The sequence below is a fragment of the Dermochelys coriacea genome, chromosome 1, assembly GCF_009764565.3.
Source record: "Dermochelys coriacea isolate rDerCor1 chromosome 1, rDerCor1.pri.v4, whole genome shotgun sequence".
Classification (NCBI taxonomy): Eukaryota; Metazoa; Chordata; order Testudines; family Dermochelyidae; genus Dermochelys; species Dermochelys coriacea.
In genome coordinates this window covers 187,438,844-187,459,469 of record NC_050068.2, presented here as the reverse complement: position 1 = coordinate 187,459,469, position 20,626 = coordinate 187,438,844, and positions in this window count along the sequence as shown.

Sequence of the window (20,626 nt, the reverse complement as noted above, 5' to 3'; positions counted from 1 at the left end):
TTACTCCAACTCCCCCCTTGCATGTCTTCACAAAGCGCACACAAGACAAAGTATTTTTTTATGCCAAGAACTCTTGAAGAAAATAGTCTGGATTACTATTTCTCCATTCTCACTATCCCCTGGTTTATTAGCTCACTAGCTTTACTCATCTGGAGAAAAAATATTGAGGCACCCAGGAAACCAGTAACCCCTACTTATTAGGGATTATAATAGGCTGCACAAGGGGCATTAAAAGTTCAGTGTTGAGACCAACAATTATAAAGATTTTACAGTAATGGTTTCTGTAAATTGTAAATTAAATCCATTGGGCTTTATTAGGAAATCAGAATGTTTTTAGCACACAACAGTACCAATGGTATTGTAAGAGCTCTGTAATGATATTAGAAACCATTCTGATCAAAACAATGAGGGGCTGCTGGCTAGCTGGTTCAGAGAATTTATAATGGAATTACTCTAGATTGCTGATTTTAAGTAGGCCAGGGTAGTTCAGGGAATGGCAGTGAGATATGAAACCTTTTAACTCTGGCCAGTAGTGACCTAAAGTTATTTCCATTTTACATGTCTTTGGCAGCCTCTGTAAAACAGGTTAATACAATTCTAAGTAAAAGTCTTTTAATTACATCAAAAGGCTCTTATTTCATGTGACTCTCAACAGTATTGGTACAAGGGCTGTCAAGCAATTAAAAATTAATTGCAATTAATCACAATTAATAACACTTAAATAACAATAGAATACCATTTATTTAAATATTTTTGGATGTTTTCTACATTTTCAAATATATTGATTTCAATTACAACACAGAATACAAAGTGCACAGTGCTCACTTTATATTTTTTTTTGATTACACGTATTTGCACTGTAAAAAAATAGTGACTGGTTTCAGAGGAGCAGCCATGTTAGTCTGTATTTGCAAAAAGAAAAGGAGTACTTGTGGCACCTTACAGACTAACAAATTTATTTGAGCATAAGCTTTTGTGAAGTAAGCTGTAGCTCACGAAAGCTTATGCTCAAATAAATTTGTTAGTCTCTAAGGTGCCACAAGTACTCCTTTTCTTTTTTTAAAAAAAATAGTATTTTTCAATTCACCTAATACAAGTACTGTAGTGCAATCTCTATCATGAAAGTTGAACTTACAAATGTAGAATTATGTACAAAAACCCCTGCATTCAAAAATAAAACCATGTACAATTTTAAAGGCTGTAAGTCCATTCCATCCTACTTCTTGTTCAGCCAATTGCTTAGACAAACAAGTTTGTTTACATTTATTTGCTGGACATAATGCTGCCTGATTCTTGTTTACGTCACCTGAAAGTGGGAACTGCTCGATAACAATCCAAAGCAGAGCAGACCGACGAATGTTCATTTTCATTATCTGAGTCAGATGCCACCAGCAGAAGGCTGATTTTCTTTTTTTGGTGGTTCAGGTACTGTAGTTTCCACATCAGAGTGTTACTCTTTTAAGACTTCTGAAAGCATGCTCCACACCTCATCCCTTTCAGATTTTGGAAGGCACTTCAGATTCTTAAACCTTGGGTTGAGTACTGTAGCTATCTTTAGAAATCTCACACTGGTACTTTCTTTGTGTTTTGTCAAATCTGCAATGAAAGTGTTCTTAAAATGAATAACGTGCTGGGTCATCATCCGAGACTGCTATAACATGAAATATATGGCCGAATGTGGGTAAAACAGAGCAGGGGACATTAAATTCTCCCCCACGGTGTTCATTCACAAATTTAATGAACGCATTTTTTTTTAAATGAGCGTCAACAGCATGGAAGCATGTCCTCTGGAATGGCGGCCAAAGCATGAAGTGGCATACGAATGTTTAGCATATCTAGCACCTTGCAATGCCGGCTACAAAAGTACCATGCGAATGTCTGTTCTTACTTCAGGTGATGTTGTAAATAATAAGCGGGCAGCATTATCTCCCATTTGTAAGTTGCACTTTCATGACAAAAAGATTGCACTACAGTGCTTGTATGGGATGAATTGAAAAATACTATTTCTTTTGTTTATAATTTTTACAGTGCAAATATTTGTAATAAAAATAATATACACTTTGATTTCAATTACAAAACAGAATACAATATATATGAAAATGTAGAAAAACATCCAAAATATTTAATAAATTTCAATTAATATTCTATTGTTTAATAGTGCAATTAAAACTGCGATTAAATTAATTTTTTGAGTTAATTGCGATTAATCAACAGCCCTAATTGGTACATAAATAACCCACTTTTCAGTTCAGTGATCCAACCAAAAAAGTGAACAAAAATACCCAAAACAAACATTTTTCAAAATTTTCAGGGAACCAAAAATGTCAGAAAAAAATCATTTCAGGTTGAACAAATTAATTGTTTCTTTCCTTACATTTTTAATTGTAATAAAATTGAAAGAAAAGTTGTTTTGAATCGAAAAGTTGAATAGAAAATGTTTTGTCCAGAATTTGTTTTTTGTTTCACTGAAACAATTTACTGAATTTGACCATCCAGGAGATCTGATTAGATGATCTCTTCAGGCTTTAAAATATATGACTCTAATATATCAGTTAGTTGAAAAGGAGACAAAAATTCCCAAAGCATGGAGGAAAGTAAAATGGAAGAAGAGGACAGACTACAACAAATTTGATTACATATAAGTAATTGTTCCTGGTTGTATGTCCTATCTTCTCCCATCCCAGGACAGCTATGCTATTCCAAGACAGCAGTGGAAATGGCAAGAAATTCTGATGATAAATAAAGGAAACTGACTTGCCGGAGACATACTCTGAAATACTATCTGGACAAAATCTATTGCTTCAAAAGAGGATACATCAACCCTAGAGGGTAGTGACAGATGACAGTGTTAGGAAAGGAACAAATGGCAGTACTATAAATTTCATCTTTGCCCCAGCTCTTTCTGCCAGGAGACACTCCTTTTTCAAATGAATTGGGATTCAGACACATATACACCAACCACCACCACCACAGTGGCCCCACGTCAATGGTATGGTAGAAAGATTTATGCAAGATGTATATAAATTATTACATTGATGCCATCCAAAGAATTCCAGTAAGAATAGCATTATATACACTTAAGACATAGATCAGTAATATATCCATCCAGAGGTGAGACTTCCATGAAACTAATGTTTAACAGACCACTGAAAATATCCATGTGTATGAAACATAATAGAAACAGCCAATTATGCTCACATTTTGAACAGAGACTAAAAACACTGAAGTCAAGTAGTGCGCACCTCAGAAGAGACAAACTGTATAGCCATTCACCTTTATAAATTAAGAATATGGGTTGGATGAAATGACCAGTTCAAACCAAGAATAATTCCATTAAACTCTGTAGTACTGTGGGTAACACAAAGGAAAGGTAACACAAAGGAAAGGTTCCATAATTGTAGGAGATCTAGGAGAATGCTGCTTAGAAATGAATCTTATTTCAGGCGGTACATTCACCACATAAAATAGAAATGATTGAAAGATGGTTTCCCGAAAAGGAGTCAGACGTATCTGAGAATTCCCTGATTGAGTGAAATTATATGGCTTGTGTTATGCAGAAAGTCAGACTAGATTATAATGGCTCCTTTAGGCCTTAAAATCTATGAAATTCCTTTTGCTCAGAAAGAAAAGGAGTACTTGTGGCACCTTAGAGACTAATGAATTTATTTGAGCATAAGCTTTCATGAGCTACAGCTCACTTCATCAGATGCATTCACTGGAAAATACAGTGGGGAGATTTATATACACAGAGAACATGAAACAATGGGTGTTACCATACACACTGTAACAAGTGTGATCACTTAAGGTGAGCTATTACTTGCAGGAGAGCAGGAGAAGGGGAACCTTTTGTAGTGATAATCAAGGTGGGCCATTTCCAGCAGTTGACAAGAATGTCTGAGGAACAGTGGGGGTGGGAGTGGAATAAACATGGGGAAATAGTTTTACTTTGTGTAATTACCCATCCACTCCCAGTCTTTATTCAGGCCTAAGTTAATTGTATTCAACTGGCAAATTAATTCCAATTCAGCAGTCTCTTGTTGGAGTCTGTTTTTGAAGTTTTTTTGTTGAAGAATTGCCACTTTTAGGTCTGTAATCGACTGACCAAAGAGATTGACGTGTTCTCCGACTGGTTTTTGAATGTTATAATTCTTGACATCTGATCTGTGTCCAATTCTTTTACATAGAGACTGTCCAGTTTGACCAATGTACATGGCAGAGGGGCATTGCTGGCACATGATGGCATATATCACATTGGTAGATGTGCCGGTGAACGAGCCTCTGATAGTGTGGCTGATGTGATGAGGCCCTACGATGGTGTCCCCTGAATAGATATGTGGACACAGTTGGCAACGGGCTTTGTTGCAAGGATAGGTTCCTGGGTTAGTGGTTCTGTTATGTGGTGTGTGGTTGCTGGTGAGTATTTGCTGCTGCTGGTAATAGCTCACCTTAAGTGATCACTCTCATTACAGTGAGTATGGTAACACCCATTCTTTCATGTTCTCTATGTATATAAATCTCCCCACTGTATTTTCCACTGAATGCATCCGATGAAGTGAGCTGTAGCTCACGAAAGCTTATGCTCAAATAAATTTGTTAGTCTCTAAGGTGCCACAAGTACTCCTTTTTTTTTTTTTTTTTTTTTTGCAAATACAGACTAACACAGCTGCTACTCCGAAATCTGTCCTTTTGATCAGAGGCTCCTAAGAAAGAAATTGACAAATGATTTAGAGAGTCACGCAGTAAAGCATCCAAGAAAGCCAGAGACAAATAAAACCACCTAGAAGGCTCATTGAAGAAAAATGGAACTGTTAAAATGATGTCTAGAATTTTAAAATAGTTGTTTTATTGTTCTATTTATATTATACATTTCTATTGAAGCAAAGTTAGCTAATTGAGAGGGTTTTTTAATATGCACTGGAATACTACAAGGGTATAGACAAATGATTGTTGTTTTAAGACAAAGTACCAACAAATGTCCGAAAAGTCAAATATATCTCAATTATTAAAATGATGATTCTGGTGTTCTAGGGCACCATAAGATTTGAGGTCTGTGCCTTTAAGAATTGTCTGCTTAGTAAAATATCAATTGAGAGCCTAACTTCCTGCTGACTAAAAAGTTCTGTAAATCTAATATCTAAACAGAGCAGACATCCTTACCCCATTCTATCAGTACTTATTTAATATTTTTTTCTACTGTACAACAATAAATTGGGTGAGTACTCTGATCCTTTTCATAATATGCTAAAGAACAACTTTACATTGGGCAATCCTGATCTGTTATTTATAGATTTTTTTTTAAAATGCACCCAACACATTACGCTTGGGTGATTGTACATTAATCTGTAAAACGATGTATAAAATACAATAGTCAAGCTCAATACCAATAAATTAACCTAGGAGTTCTGCTATATAAAAATCCTTGGAATCATCCCCCGCTTAGGGAAAAGCATGAACAAACGGATGAGCCAGACACCATATCCTGAATTTCAACAGACTCAGGCTGCACAAGACCAACAGGGGAAATGAATCTCAGAGTGAAGAGGCCTCCACTGAGAATGCCCTACATTGGGAAGCTCAAATCCAGGAACTGTTATAGCACCAGAACCCTCTGCTGATTTCAGCTGTTGCTGGGGAGGAACGAAGGAGAGGTTCTCTCTCAGCAATGTCCCACTGGAAATGTCTTGAATTCTGTCCAGAATTAGAAGCCCAACTGTAGTCACTGAAGAGCTATTCACGTTGTGGTTAAAACCATGGAGCAGATGGAAAACTGCCTTCTGCATCATGCATCTTCTGAGTGGTCTTCTAGCATGACTATGTAGGGTTCATTGGAACAATCTAATCTTGAGGTCACAAAGGCATGGATGACGCTGGCGAGGGAGGAGATGAAGAGAAATGGTTACCGTTGTCTTGCCAAACTGTTGACAATTGCTATGTCTGACCACTGAAGCCACATCAGAATCCATGCAGCAGGAAACCATAAGCCCCCTCAGTCCACACACCATTCTGGCAAAGGATGTTCAAATCTATTAAACAAACAAACACCCCTCCTCTCACACTTCCCAGGAGCTTGCCACACTTTCTAGCCTCACCTCCATCTTTGTCTTGCCTCACAAACTTGCTGTTATAAAAGTCCATATATCCATCCAAAAGTGGGGAAAAAAATATATCCTCACCTACTGGATAAAGGAACAGCAATTTCCACTGTGATGGATGTCATGCACACAGACCTATCTATAAAATCGAGGATCCCTTTCTCAGCACTGAGGTGCTGCTGCTGTGACGAGCTCACTGAATTTGTTACCTAAAAGTACAGATTTTTAAAATGTGTTTTCCAAAATTCTCTCTTCTCTTTCCTGCTTTATTCTATTTTGTTTCTTCCTTAGTCAGAAAATGGAAGCTGTTGGACCTTGAATGCTGAGCTTGTCCTCCCAATGAACACAATGTCAGGCCAGGGTGTAATTGAGAGAGAAGTTCAGGACTCGCTTGATAAATCCAGAACCCTGAAAAGGCTGCTGGCACAATAAAAGAAGAAAGGAAATGGGATACTGATGTGATAAGCTTCTATCAAATGACTCAATCACTGCTCCTTCACACATTGTATATGGAAATAAGGGAAAGGAGTCAATTGAAAGGTGTGGCTTTCAAGTGAGCACTCACTCACTCTCACACATACCACACCCACATTTCCAAATTGCCATGGCTGTTTCAATTGGGATGATCAATGGATGTTCAAATAAGGGCAATAAAAAACAATTATGTGGCAGAATTTGGGGATTCCTGCGGCATCCACCACACTTTTAAAATAGAAGCACTTTATAGATGGCTCTTCCTCTTGATACTGATTTTGATGCATTCTCTGACATTTTGCATTCTTAGTAGTAACTTGGTCTAATCTGTTGGGTTTTACATATATTCACTCACAATATTGAGTCCATAAGGTCTAACTCAGCTGAAACTGAGAAGAGAGAAAACCTTATCCAGGCAAACACTGAACCCAGAAGACAAGAAATACAATTTTAATTGCTTCTGGTCCTGCGTTTGACCCTGGGGTCTAAGACATTTCTAAGATTAGGTCCTAAAGTCAAATAACCCAACAGATATAACTGAATTCACCCAAAAGTTGATGAAATGCTGGCGAGTGCTTCAGAAGCAGGGGAGAGGATCACTGAGAATTATAAATAAATATTGGTTTTGAATTTACACCCCAAGTTTTCCAGAGCAAGCAAGAGAAGGAGCTTTTCTTCCAAAGAACAGGTGAATTCCTGCATTGTCTTTATTTCTGAGTGAGCAATGCTGAGAAAGAATCTAACAGCTACTAATTCCTTTCAACCCTTCCTGCAGGAACTAGGTGCAGGGGTGGATTAGGATTTTGTGATGCCCTGGGCCAAAGCAAGTGGGAGCCCCTCCCCACCCCTTCCGCCTGCAGTCCCTCCTGCCCTCCTTCCCGGCGCTCCTGCCAGAGAGCGGGGTCAGAGCGCGGGGGCTTGCCCCGCTCTGTCCACCCACCCTCCCATGCTGGGCGGGCGGAGTGGGGCAAGTCCCCGCCACAACTGAAGCCCCGGGCAGGTGGAGCGGGTTGCGGGGGCACCCATTTTTCCAGGACACCCTTGGCACTGGCCACATTGGCCCAGCGATTAATCTGCCACTAGCTAGGTGAACACATGGAAATTACTGATTTTTTCATATTATCTTTCAAATACTTTTATTTAAAATACTAACTTTCCGGGGGTCTTGTTTCAATAAATATTTTATCAAATTTATATTAAAGAAAGCAAATAAATGAATTAAACTAAAGTTACAAGAAGTAATATTCACTCAACCAGAAAATGGCTTCCTTCACACTCTCCTTGTCAGAGACAGATTTTAAAACTCATACCAAAATCAGCCTCCAGGGATTCTGGAAACTTTCATTTAGGAAATATTCCAAAAAGGAGATGCATATCTGACACATGAGAATATACTACAGGGAGATGAGTACTGTGCACGCATAAAGTAAGCAAATCAGAAGATTAAAAAGTTTAACTAAATTTTTTTCAGCCACTTCCACATGCTTTTTGTGTTTGCTTCCCATAAGGATTCATGCAACTGAATTATGCCTGTGAAAAGCAAACGTTAGGTTCCATGCTCAAATACTTTAACACTGAATTATAAATTAATTTATGCTAGAAATTTGATTTGGGACTGAACCTACAAAGTGCTGCTTGACTATTGAAGTTAGTCACATCTTTTAAACATGCCTTGTTTTAGTCCCAATGTTACCTAGCAGTTCACACAAATATAGTATCCCTTCACTCTTATTGCTGAAAGTTAGAAACAAAGAATGATAAAACTGACGTTATAGAAAGTTCACACAGTGCTTTGAAGATATAAAGTCTATAGATATCTTAGGTATTCATACGATTCCCCCATTACTGTAACAGCTATGCGCTTCACAATACCCTCATAATACCCCTATGAGGTAGGGAAGTGCAGTCATCCCCATTGTACTGATGCTCAGACACTACACTGCAATCAGAGGGGTTGTAGACATTCCTGAGCTAGCTTTAATCTAACTAGCTTGGGTACCACAGCAGTGAAGACATGGAGACATGGGCTAGTTGACTGTGTACGTACCCAGGCTCCCTGTTGGGCTTATACTCAGGGGGCTAAACCTGCTGCAGGTCATGCCGCCATAGCTTCGCTGCTAGCTCAGTAATGTCTGCACATGCTGCAATCATACCTGTGAATGTATTGCTAACATATCCTCAGTTACTTGCCTAAAGTCACACAGGATGTCTGTGATTAAGTTCAATTCTCTGCACTCACTCCCACAGCCATGGCTGCTGCCCTAACCATTAGGCCATACTTCTGTTCTAAAGTATCACACAAGTGCCAGGCGTCATTCATGTATTTGTTGTATATAAACACGTGAGGGGTAAATGTGTTCATTAGGGGATGCGTGTCTGCATGTCTGTTATGGATATATCTTGCAAGTGCTGAATCTCTCAGGCGACAAGGTGTCTCTCTGAGCCACAACCCTGGTAGTGGACAATGTGGATGGCTCCTTATGTACATGCAGCTCTGGGCACAGCTCTGCCCTGTTTGCTTAAAGCCTTTCAGAACTGAGTTGAGCTTCCTGATTTATCTTATGCCTGTATCTAATGTAACAGGTTTTGAAGGTGGACAAATTTGTACTGCTTATTCTCCTCTACACCTCTTAATCAATATGCAGTACTACAAAGGCATAACAAATCAAAAGACTGTGTGTACACAATAGTAATGAAAACAAAAGAACAGCCATAATACACCCATAAACATAAAGCTATAGTTCTCAGCAAAACCAAAATTTTTCTAACCAATATTTCCCCGTTTAGACATGGGAGCATCTCAGATAAATCTGTTTTTACTAACTAACCCCCACATGCTCAGACCTTCTACATTTATGACAGCATTGTGAGTCATTGCAGCATTGCAGGATTTATGAATTTCTGTATCTACCCTTCTTTTAAAGAGCTCGCCCACTGAGTTGAAATCCCTAATAAAATCTACACACTCTATGGTATATTTCTCTCAGACAGTTTAATTTCATCTGTATGACAGCCTCCATTCCAGAATTTAGCCCAAAAGATTTTAAAAACCCCTACATCCTAGTGAGTTACCATGACAACTCCTGTATGTGACCTTCAGAATGTCAGATGCAGGTCCTAATTACATCTAACAAATGCAATTGCATCACAAATTGCATCACAGAGAGAAATAAAGTCTCATTATAAAATATGTTTATATCTGAAAGAGCAAGAAAATTCCAAAAAAAGGGTTATTGAGTCACTGAATTCAATAGTTTATAGGATTCATTATAAATTATCAGATACAAAAAGCTCAAGACTGTTGTACCAGTAAAAAATAGTCCCATTCAGAGCTGTAATTCACATAATGAAGTTGTGATTAAATCCGTGCATTAATCTTTTTACACATTTACTTTAGAAAGGATATGAACAATAAAAACTGCCCCTTTAAGAGCAATTTACTTACGAGATCCGTGCACCTGCAGGTGGTGTCCACGAGCAATATTATCCAGTTATGCAGTCATTTATATAGTAGGGGGGTCTATCTATCTATCCTTTACCCCAAGATACACAGCCATTCCTTGTTACAACAATTTAAATTTGATTTAAAACCTTTTGAATTGCCTCATTTATCTACTCATTTCATCAGATAAATACTGGAGCAATGACAGAAGGGTGACAGAGTTTGTTCCTTTATGATTTACAGATAATCCCAAACTGCGGTGATGTATTTCATAACCCTGGTGGGAAATCTTGGCATGGTGGTGTTAATGCAGATGGATTCTTGTCTTCATTCCCACTTGTGCTTTTTCCTCAGTAACTCATCCCTTGTCAACACCTGTTGTTCCTCAACTATTACTCCCAAGATGTTGGTGAACTTCTTAGTGGAGAAAAAAAACATTTCCTTCTCTGGCTGTACTACATAGTTTGTTTTCCTGTGTAGCTGTGCAACTTCAGAGTGCCTCCTTTTTGTGGCAACGTCATACAACTGTTATGCAGCGCTAAACAACCCACTGCTTTATAGAATGGCCATATCCAGCAGACTGTATCAAGCTGATAATCAGTTTGTGTATCATTGGATGCCTCCATGCCATGCTGCATATGAGTGGCATTTTTAATTGAGATTATCTTTCTGTGGCTCCTCACACTCAGTGGTCTCTTCAGAGATATCTGACACTTCCATCAACAAACTCATTTTTATCCTCAGTGGCCCGATTCAGGTCTTCACTATTTCTACCACCCTTGTCTCTTACATTTACTTGTCTCCCCACCATGCTGGGAATGAAATCAGCAGAGGGGACATGGAAAGCTTTCTCTACCCATGCATCAGACCTGTTCTCTGTTTTGCTCTTTGTGTACATACAACTGAGATCCAGCTTCTCACTGGATTGTGACCCAGTGGGCTTTTATACGATCCTAATCCCTGTTGAACCCTTTCATTTACTGCCTGAGAAACAGGTGAAAGAGGCCATGAGAAAAGTGAGAGAGAAATATTTTTCCAATGAAAGAAGTCAGGTTTTTAAAAAACATTATTCTTCATTAACTTCCTCATAAAATTATCCATAAAGTAATGAAATAGTTTAAAAAAATAAGATAGTCTCTAGTTAAAATATTCAGCACTTATTTATCAAAGATTCGCAAGAGGACCCAGGCTTTCAGAACATTCCTGATACTGGAAACATTTAATCTGTCCATTGAAAACTCTGTTTTAAAGGAGCATAACGAGTGATTATTTGGAAATGATGCTTTCATGGCACTTGTGTGAAAATGGTGCTAAAACCCCCAAATAGATAAAATAGTCTAGTTTCCTTTCACAACGTCAAGGTAAAAAAGAACTTGAATTATTTTAGGCCACATTTTGTTCTTCCAAATGCTCAGAAAAGGAGACAGAGTGACAATCCTGGGACTGAAAGCCCTTTTTTTAATGCACAGAAATGTTCCAGAGCCGTAGTGACTGTGCAGACATCCATGTGTATGAATCATCTTCAGGGTGAACAATTTGTGGGGGGAGGAGGGTTAGCAGGAGGGTAGTACAGTCTTCACATTAATTCAGTCCTTGACATCTGTGTTCACAGAACCAATTAAGATAGCAACAATGCAGACATGTCCACTGGGAACTGAGCTGAAAGGCCAACCCGTGTAACATATACTGTTAAAAGGGCATTAGACTTTGGTTACTATAAGCCTGGGCCGGTGAGGCTAGTTTCTTCTAGGTAAGCATGAGGATTTTGTAGGAAAATTAAGACTAGATGGGAGAGAGACTTGGAGGAAATAGTATACAAGAGATGAATGAGGAACAACATCCTGAATAGATATTTGAGCAAATAAAAACACTCTACAGAACAAAAGGCCCACTTTAAAAAATGTTAATAGAAAATACTACATGTGGCACATGAGCTGCTGCATTAAACTAGACAAACATCAAAAGATTTACAATATGTGGGGCTCCAATAGCTGCTTTCTGATGTGGGGATAGCGAGTAATGTGGGGGTACTTGAAGTGAGGATAGTGAGTAATCCAGAACTTCCTTGATCAGGTGACAGGACTTTTGGAACCCATGTGCAGATCCGGTATTTGCATTTGTCACAAATGTATCGGATTGGTTCAGCAGATATGTTAAAAGTTAAGGTGTTGCCCTAACTAGATGGTGACTATGAAGAGAGCATGATGCCACACAAGGTAAAAGCATGATACCATGAGCAAGAGACTAACTGAAAGAACTTGATGCATGCATGTTCATCCCCCAGGAAATACAAAATCAGAGGCTCTCCAAAATTATTATTAAATAAATATTTACATTATAGTGGTGCCATGAGGTCCTAATGAGGATTGGATCTCCATTATGCTAGACACTGTACAAACGCATCAGAAGTTATGGTCTGAAATTGGCAACATTTTGAAAAGGAGAAGTCACTTTTGACCTTCTTTGTGACTCTCTAAAAATACCTTTCATGAAGATGAGCTCACTGAAATCTAAACCTTTGCTCTTCATTGTTGCTGACTGTTTTAACCTGCTGCCTCCCATGGGCCTGATAGCACAGCTGCAGCATCAGAGGGGCTGGACTATTATGTTGCTGAGAGGATCAGAAGAAGCGGCCAAGTATCTAGAACCGTCAACTGAGACGGTCGATGCAAGTCAGAGAAAATGAGGTGCTCATTTTATCCAGCCTTAATTCCACAAAAACGCTTAAAAATCATTGCATCCCTTTGGGATTATTAATATCTGAAACTATCCTGATCTTTTTCAGAGAATGTTAGTTCTCCAAATTTACAAGTTTTGCTTTCACTGGTTAGGCATGTATTTTGCTCATTGTATGATAATAAATAGTTTTATGCTCTGATACATATTGATTTGTCTCTGACCTTGCTGCTGCACACAAGTGAAGGACTGAAGTCTCTCATGGGTTCCATCCTTGGGGTACAGTATTAATTAAGTGTAAACACACAACCAGATATTTTCAACCTCATTCTCAAAATGAATGTTTTCTAAACCTCCAAAGCTCCTTTTCTCTCACCACAGGTGGGGAAAATAAAGTCTTACGCTTTTCTGACTTTGCAGCCATTACATTTGTTTTTAAGTTGTACAAGTAAAGCAACGCTGTTAACATTGTAGGGAGAGTTTGCAGTATTGCCAACCTCGAGCATTGAAACAACACTAGTCAGACCCCAAAAGTCATGAGATTGGTTTAAAAACTAGATGTAGAAAACCAAACGAACAGGTAGGTTACGATTAAAATTCAAAATGATCTCAATAAACTGGAGAAATGGTCTGAAGGAAATAGGAAGAAACTCAATAAGGACAAATGCAAAAGTACACCACTTAACATAAGAATGGCCATACTGGTTCAGAACAAAGGTCCATCCAGCCCAGCATCATGTCTACCAACAGTGACCAATGCCAGGTGCCCCAGAGGGAGTGAACCTAACAGGTAATGATCAACTGATCTCTCTCCTGCCATCCATCTCCACTCTCTGACAAACAGTGGCTAGGGACACCATTCCTTACCCATCCTGGCTAATAGCCATTAATGGACTTAACCTCAATTAATTTATCCAGTTCTCTTTTAAAACCTGTTATAGTCCTCGCCTTCACAACCTCTTCAGGCTAGGAGTTCCACAGTTGACTGCGAGATGAATGAAGAAGAACTTCCTTTTATTTGTTTTAAACCTGCTACCCATTAATTTCATTTGGTGGCCCCTAGTTCTTATATTATGGGAACAAGTAAATAACTTTTTCTTATTCACTTTCTCCACACCACTCATGATTTTATATACCTCTATCATATCTCCTCTTTTCCAAGCTGAAAAGTCCTAGCCTCTTTAATCTCTCCTCATATGGGACCCGTTCCAAACCCCTAATCATTTTAGTTGCCCTTTTCTGAACCTTTTCTTATGCCAGTATATCTTTTTTGAGATGATGGGACCACATCTGTACGCAGTATTCAAAATGTGGGCGTACCATGGATTTATATGAGGGCAATAAGATATTCTCCGTCTTACTCTCTATCCCTTTTTTAATGATTCCTAACATCATGTTTGCTTTTTTGCCTGCCGCCGCACACTGCGTGGACATCTTCAGAGAACTATCCACAATGACTCCAAGATCTTACAAAGGAACTTACAAAGGAACAATCAGTTGCACACATACAAAATGGGAAATGAGTGCCTAGGAAGGAGTACTGCAGAAAGGGATTTGGTGATCATAGTGGATCACAAGGTAAATATGAGTCAAGGGTGTAACACTGCTGCAAAAAACCCTAACATTCTGGGATAAATTAGCAGGAGTGTTGTAAGCAAGATGGGAGAAGGAATTCTTCTGCTCTATTCTGTGCTGATTAGGCATGAAATGGAGTATTGTGTCCAGTTCTGGGTGCCATATTTCAGGAAAGATATGGACAAATTGGAGAAAGTCCAGAGAAGAACAACAAAAATAATAAAGAAAACATCACCTCTGAGGGAAAATTGAAAAAATTGGGTTTGTTTAGTCTGGAAAAGAGAATACTGAGAGGGAACATGATCAAAGTTTTCAAGTACATAAAAGGTTTTTACAAGGAGAAGGGAGAAAAATTGTTCTTCTTAACCTCCGAGAATAGGACAAGAAGCAATAAGCTTAAATTGCAGCAAGGGTGATTTAGATTGGACATTAGGAAAAACTTCCTGTCAGGGTTGTTAAGCACTGGAATAAATTGTCTAGGGAGGTTGTGGAATCTCAATCACTGAAGATTTTTAAAGGCAGGTTAGACAAACACCTGTCAGGGATGGTCTAGATAATACTTAGTCCTGCCGTGAGTATAGGGGACTGGACTAGATGACCTCTTGAGGTCCATTCTAATCCTACACTTCTATGATTATTTTTCTTTTCCTTCTGTTTTTGAGCCTTTAAAGAATACTTAGGTCATGTTTTCATGTTTCTCTACAACCATGAGGCTAGAAATTTACCTTTTCTTAAAAAATGAAAGCTGAGATTTTTCGTATAATCAAAGGCCTCCAGGAACTGGGACTTTGAAAAACAGTAACATCGCAAGACTCGTGATAAAATGACATGTGCTGGCACTACTGCACTTATACTGTCAAGGTTCCTTCCCCACTCTGAACTCTAGGGTACGTATGTGGGGACCTGCATGAAAACCCCCAAAGCTTATTTTTAACAGTTTAGGTTAAAACTTCCCCAAGATACAAACTATTTTACCGTTCGTTCCTGGACTTTATTGCTGCCACCACCAAGCGTCTAACAAATATAACAGGGAAAGAGCCCACTTGGAAACGTCTTTCCCCCCAAAATCCCCCCAAGCCCTACACCCCCTTTCCTGTGGAAGGTTTGATAAAAATCCTCACCAATTTGCATAGGTGAACACAGACCCAAACCCTTGGATCTTAAGAACAATGAAAAAGCAATCAGGTTCTTAAAAGAAGAATTTTAATTAAAGAAAAAGTAAAAGAATCACCTCTGTAAAATCAGGATGGTAAATAGCTTAGAGGGTAATCACATTCAAAACATAGAGAATCCCTCTAGACAAAACCTTAAGTTACAAAAAGACACAAAAACAGGAATATACATTCCATTCAGCACAACTTATTTTTATCAGCCATTTAAACAAAACAGAATCTAAGGGATATCTAACTAGATTGCTTACTGACTTTTTACAGGAGTTCTGACCTGCATTCCTGCTCTGGTCCCGGCAAAAACAACACAGACAGAGAGAACCCTTTGTTCCCCCCACCCTCCAGCTTTGAAAGTATCTCGTCTGCTCACTGGTCATTTTGGTCAGGTGCCAGCGAGGTTGTCTTAGCTTCTTAACCCTTTACAGGTGAAAGAGTTTTTCCTCTGGCCAGGAGGGATTTAAAGGTGTTTACCTTCCCTTTATATTTATGACAGAAGGTTAGAATAATCTTCATGTAAACATCCAAACTCTCGACTGCTTATTCAACCCAAACTTCTCCCCCTCTTGAAGTTCACCCACCTCCATATTTAAAATTAACAATAACTTAAATCCCTGGATGTCAAACTGAATATTTAACCTTCAGATATGTAAGAAGCCCTTTAGAAAATAACTACTGTTTAATAGGAAGTTCTGAAAAATGACATTTAGAAACATTGCTGCATTTATCTTTCACATACATTATTTTCTAGGGATTGTTGGGGCTAAGCAAAGCTGCAACGGCAAAAACAACTTAAAACACACCTCTTCTATTTTCCTAAGAATTAGGAGACCTACAGTAGTGACTGACGAAGTTCTCCCATGGAGGACAAGGCATATTAATCTATATACAATATATTCAAGTTAAGAGGAAAGAAGAGTATCATACTGGTATATATGTTTCATGGTACATTTTGTACCCAATGAATTGGTTGTATGCCCTATCCTAAGCTTTTTAACGTCCCCCATGAGATGGTGGACCAGGAAGAGTCAGAAAGTTTCACACTAATATGCCACTTGAAGAAAAGCCTTGGAATTTTTTTTTTTAAAAAATAAGGATTTAAAATTGACTTGGGTGGGGGGAGGGGGGAGTGTGAAGTGGAATTTTATCTTAAAGCATTTTTGAAAAAAGACTCACAAATATGTATATCAAACATTATCTTATAACTTAAAATGGCACAAGTTATTCATCTCCAGAAATACGGGCTTATAATAGAAACACCATGTGCTCTAGCTAGCCCCTGGTGCGAGCAGTCACAGCACATCACCTCACTGCTCTAAAATCTTTGCTTCCATCATCAGGGGTTCATGTATAAATAGGTTAACAATGGCATCAAAATAATGGAAGAGAAGGCTTTACAGCAGAATTTATTTTAAATATGCTGTATGGGTTCTTTAGTTCAAAACTAAACAAACACTTTGTTCTGTTAAATCTCTTATTACAAAAATACTCTATTCTAAGGTAATAGCATAAAACAGCAGCATTTCTATTGTAAGCTGTTGGACTTAAAAAAATTGTTCTCGAATACCTTGTTTTATTATTTTTTAAATAAGGCAAAATATGGACTCCATTCCCCAGTCTTTGTATGAGCAAAACGGTCATGGGATTCAAGAGGCTTTTCCATGGTCCCCAATCACCACAATATCTCAGCACTTCAGTAAACCTAATGAATTATTCCCTGCAAGGTAGACAAGTACTATTTGGATTTCACAGCTGGGGAATCAGTGAACACAAATTAACAGGGAAAGCATCAAAGAGATTACTCTTTGCCAGCTCTTCAGAGCTTTGGGCATTCAAAACAAGGGAGTATTTTCAAAATAGATTGCAGGGGAAGCCCAGGTTTTTTGGAAATATGCTCTCATTTCTGGCTGCCCAAGGTGTCTGGGTGCCCAGGTGGAGCTGAGTGCCCCACAGTGGAATACATTTACTTAAAAAATTGGGCAATTGGGAAAATGCATTTCCTTATCCTCCCCCACTCTCAGACCTTCATTCTTTCCTGCCACCAGCTAAAAGGTTCCCACACCACAGGTTACTTTCTCCTCACTTCCCCCCCCCCCAAAAACAACACACCCCATCACTTACTTTGGCTTCCTCTCTCTCTTCTCATACGTGGTCATCTTGGATTGGCTCCCATAATGTGTTGCAACAGCTTTCAGAAAGCATACCAATTTTCCATCCTCCCCCTTACAGACTTCATGACTCCCCCCATATTACTCTGCCTTCCAAAAAACCCCTAGTGTCTCCTCCAAGACCTTTCTGTAGACTCTCCTCCCCCCAAATTCCAGTCTGTTCTCTACCAAACCCCTCTCACTTTCTCCTTTTCCAACCTCACCTCATTCTGTTTCCCCTAAATCTCCATTCTGTCTCTGAAGATCCCCAGCCCCTCCTCCCCCAATCCACCTCACTGCCATCTCTTTTCCCTTTCCAAACTCCCTCCACCTTCTCTTCTTCCTCTCCCCAAATTCCCCAGCCTCTCTTCCCTCTCCTCCAAGGCACCTCCCTCCCATTTTTACCTCTATTCTCTTCACTTTCTTCTATTGCACTTATTCCCATAGTACTCCTCCTTCCTCCCAAATCCCTCCACTCCCTCCTCCCCAAACCAATCTCATTCCTCTTCACCCCCAATTTCTTCTACTTCTCTCAATAACCCCTCTCTTCAAATCCTCTAGTCTCTGCTCCCTCATCCCAAATCTCCCTCCAGTCCCTGCCCCCCATTTCCCCTCCACCCCGGCACCTATTTACTACTCCTTGATTCACTCCCTTTCTCCCTTGTCCCTTATTGCTGATGTCCCCCATCTCCTCCAGTGTTATCTTTTCCCTCTGTCATGCCCCTTCAAGGTCAACAATCTGCCCAGCCCGGTGTCCCCATTACTTCTGTCCTCCAAATATTCCCAGCAAGTATCCTGGGCATCAGTGCTAACTCCCTGTCACCCTACCCTGTAGGTCTATTAGTTTATCCCAGCCCCCGCCCTCCTCTGCCAGCCTTCGAATTCCCCCCATCACTCTCCTCTGGAGCCCTTACTTCCCTCCCACTCTCCCCGAGTCCCCCTGGCATTCCCCCTACTTCCCTCAGGCCCACCTGCATCTCCCTCTCTCTTGGCAGCCAACTTCCCCTTTGCTGGCCCCTCTCTGCCACTCCTCACTCTGCAGATGTTATTTTCCATGATCTGTCAGCCCCTGATGTCTTCCTTTAAAGAGCAAATGGGGAAAGAGGAAGGAGTCGCTGCTCTTCCATGCATCCGCCAGGAGTTGCTTACCCACTGGCCTTCTGCAGAGCAGGAAGAGGAGTCACAGCTGTGGCCTCTGCCTGACCAGCAGAGGGACAGAGTAGCCCCTACTGGCAGGGGGACTAGCTGCAGCTATATCCTGCCTATTGAGCCTAACTAAACAGGAGAGTGATGGTGGCAAGAAAGGGAAAAGGGTGTGTGCTGAGCATGGTTACACAAAGCAGTCTCATTCTTTTTTCCTCAGCTTTGTCTTCTCTCTTTCCTCCCCTCCACAGACAGACAAAAATGGGGAGAAGGAAGAAGACAAAGTCTTACACACCCCCTCCTCCCACCTGAAAGTCAGAGGAGTTGCCCCTTATGACAATACCCAAGGAGATCAGCCTTGGAATTTTCAAAACTACGGTCCCCCAGTCAGCCGGTGTTGCTCTCCCTAATTCTAAGCATCACAGTTTCCACATCCAAAGGGAATTGAGTTACTTCAATAATCCCTGCATATGATGGATACCTGTTGCCTACTAGCAGAGCAGAAATACTTTATCAACACCTGAACCAGTAGAAAAGCTTCAGAAGTACATGGAGAATAGCAATGATGTTATTTGCTATGCAACAAAAGAGCCAGTTATTCCCCCACCCCGAATTTTCATAGGTCTATATGCTCCATTATTCCTTCCACTGTATGTGCCCCCCCGACTTTGCAGGATATACTATAATCACATATAGTGTTCCATATGCTGACTCAACTTTGCCCTCCACACCCCTACCCCCAAATTTTTCTGAAATGACACCTGTGGAGGAAGTGTCCTTACATAACCAATGGGTACAGAGTGGGTGTGTCCATGTGAGACTCTGGTTTGTCTGTGGAGCTATGAGGGCTGGACAGCACAGTGGCTCAATATCACAGAGGAGTCCAAGTCTTGCTATCTTTGTAAACAACATGTCTTTCATGGTATTCAAAGTAGAAGATGTTATGATGACAAACCAGACCGCATACATACCTTACAACAGAGCAAGGAAAGGATTTTGCTCACTTGGTAGGAGCTTAACTGCAAAGGAGCAAAATCAGGAAAAATGAATGTTAGTGATTTAAAAACAATAATCAGTGTTTTCACAATAATTATCTAATAACTCCTCTGTGACTTACCTCTTTGTGATTAGGAGTTGCTAATCACAGTGCTGGCCAATGAATGCCCTGAGTATAGATGTAAGCAAAAGGTAGGGGTAGGATGGGATGGAAGGATACGATGCCCTTGCCAGCAATGGGAAAGATTTTTTTAAAATATTAATTCAAATTTCCTGGTTGCTCAGGGCTGGACAGAAATACCTACTAGAGCTATACTAGCACATGTAAACAGACAATTTACATATGCTAATGAGGCATGGACATCCTCGTGGTGAACAGTGTAAAAATAGGCTATTTTCAGAAAATAATAGTGTGTGTCCAAACATGCAAGATGATGGTAGCAGTAGCTTCTGGTACAGGCACAGGTGAGAAGGGAAATGGCAAAGAAAATAAGGGGGGGTTCAAGGAAAGCCCAACTACAGAACACAGAAACTGACATCTTATTACAGAAATGACTGGACTCAAGATGGAGCTGCTATGTAAGCTCTCCAGAATCCCTTCTGCCAAGAATAAAGACTGTGGGCTCAGATTGTAAACTGCATAAATGTTGGGTGGCAGAATGAGGAACACTGGAATACTTGTGAGAGTGTTTAGCCACCACAGCCATGAAAACCAAAGCATCTCTGCATAATGTGCAGTTATTCCTGGGATAGGTATGTTTCCTATTTTTTCAGGCTGTATATCTCCCCTTGGTCCATTCAGAGCTAGGTGTGCTATCTAATGTGCTCAGTACAGATAGGAAGTCTACCCTGGTATAGAATTCCCGCATAATTTGGTTGTTCCCAAGTTATCAGGGCACATAGTAGCTTGAGCAC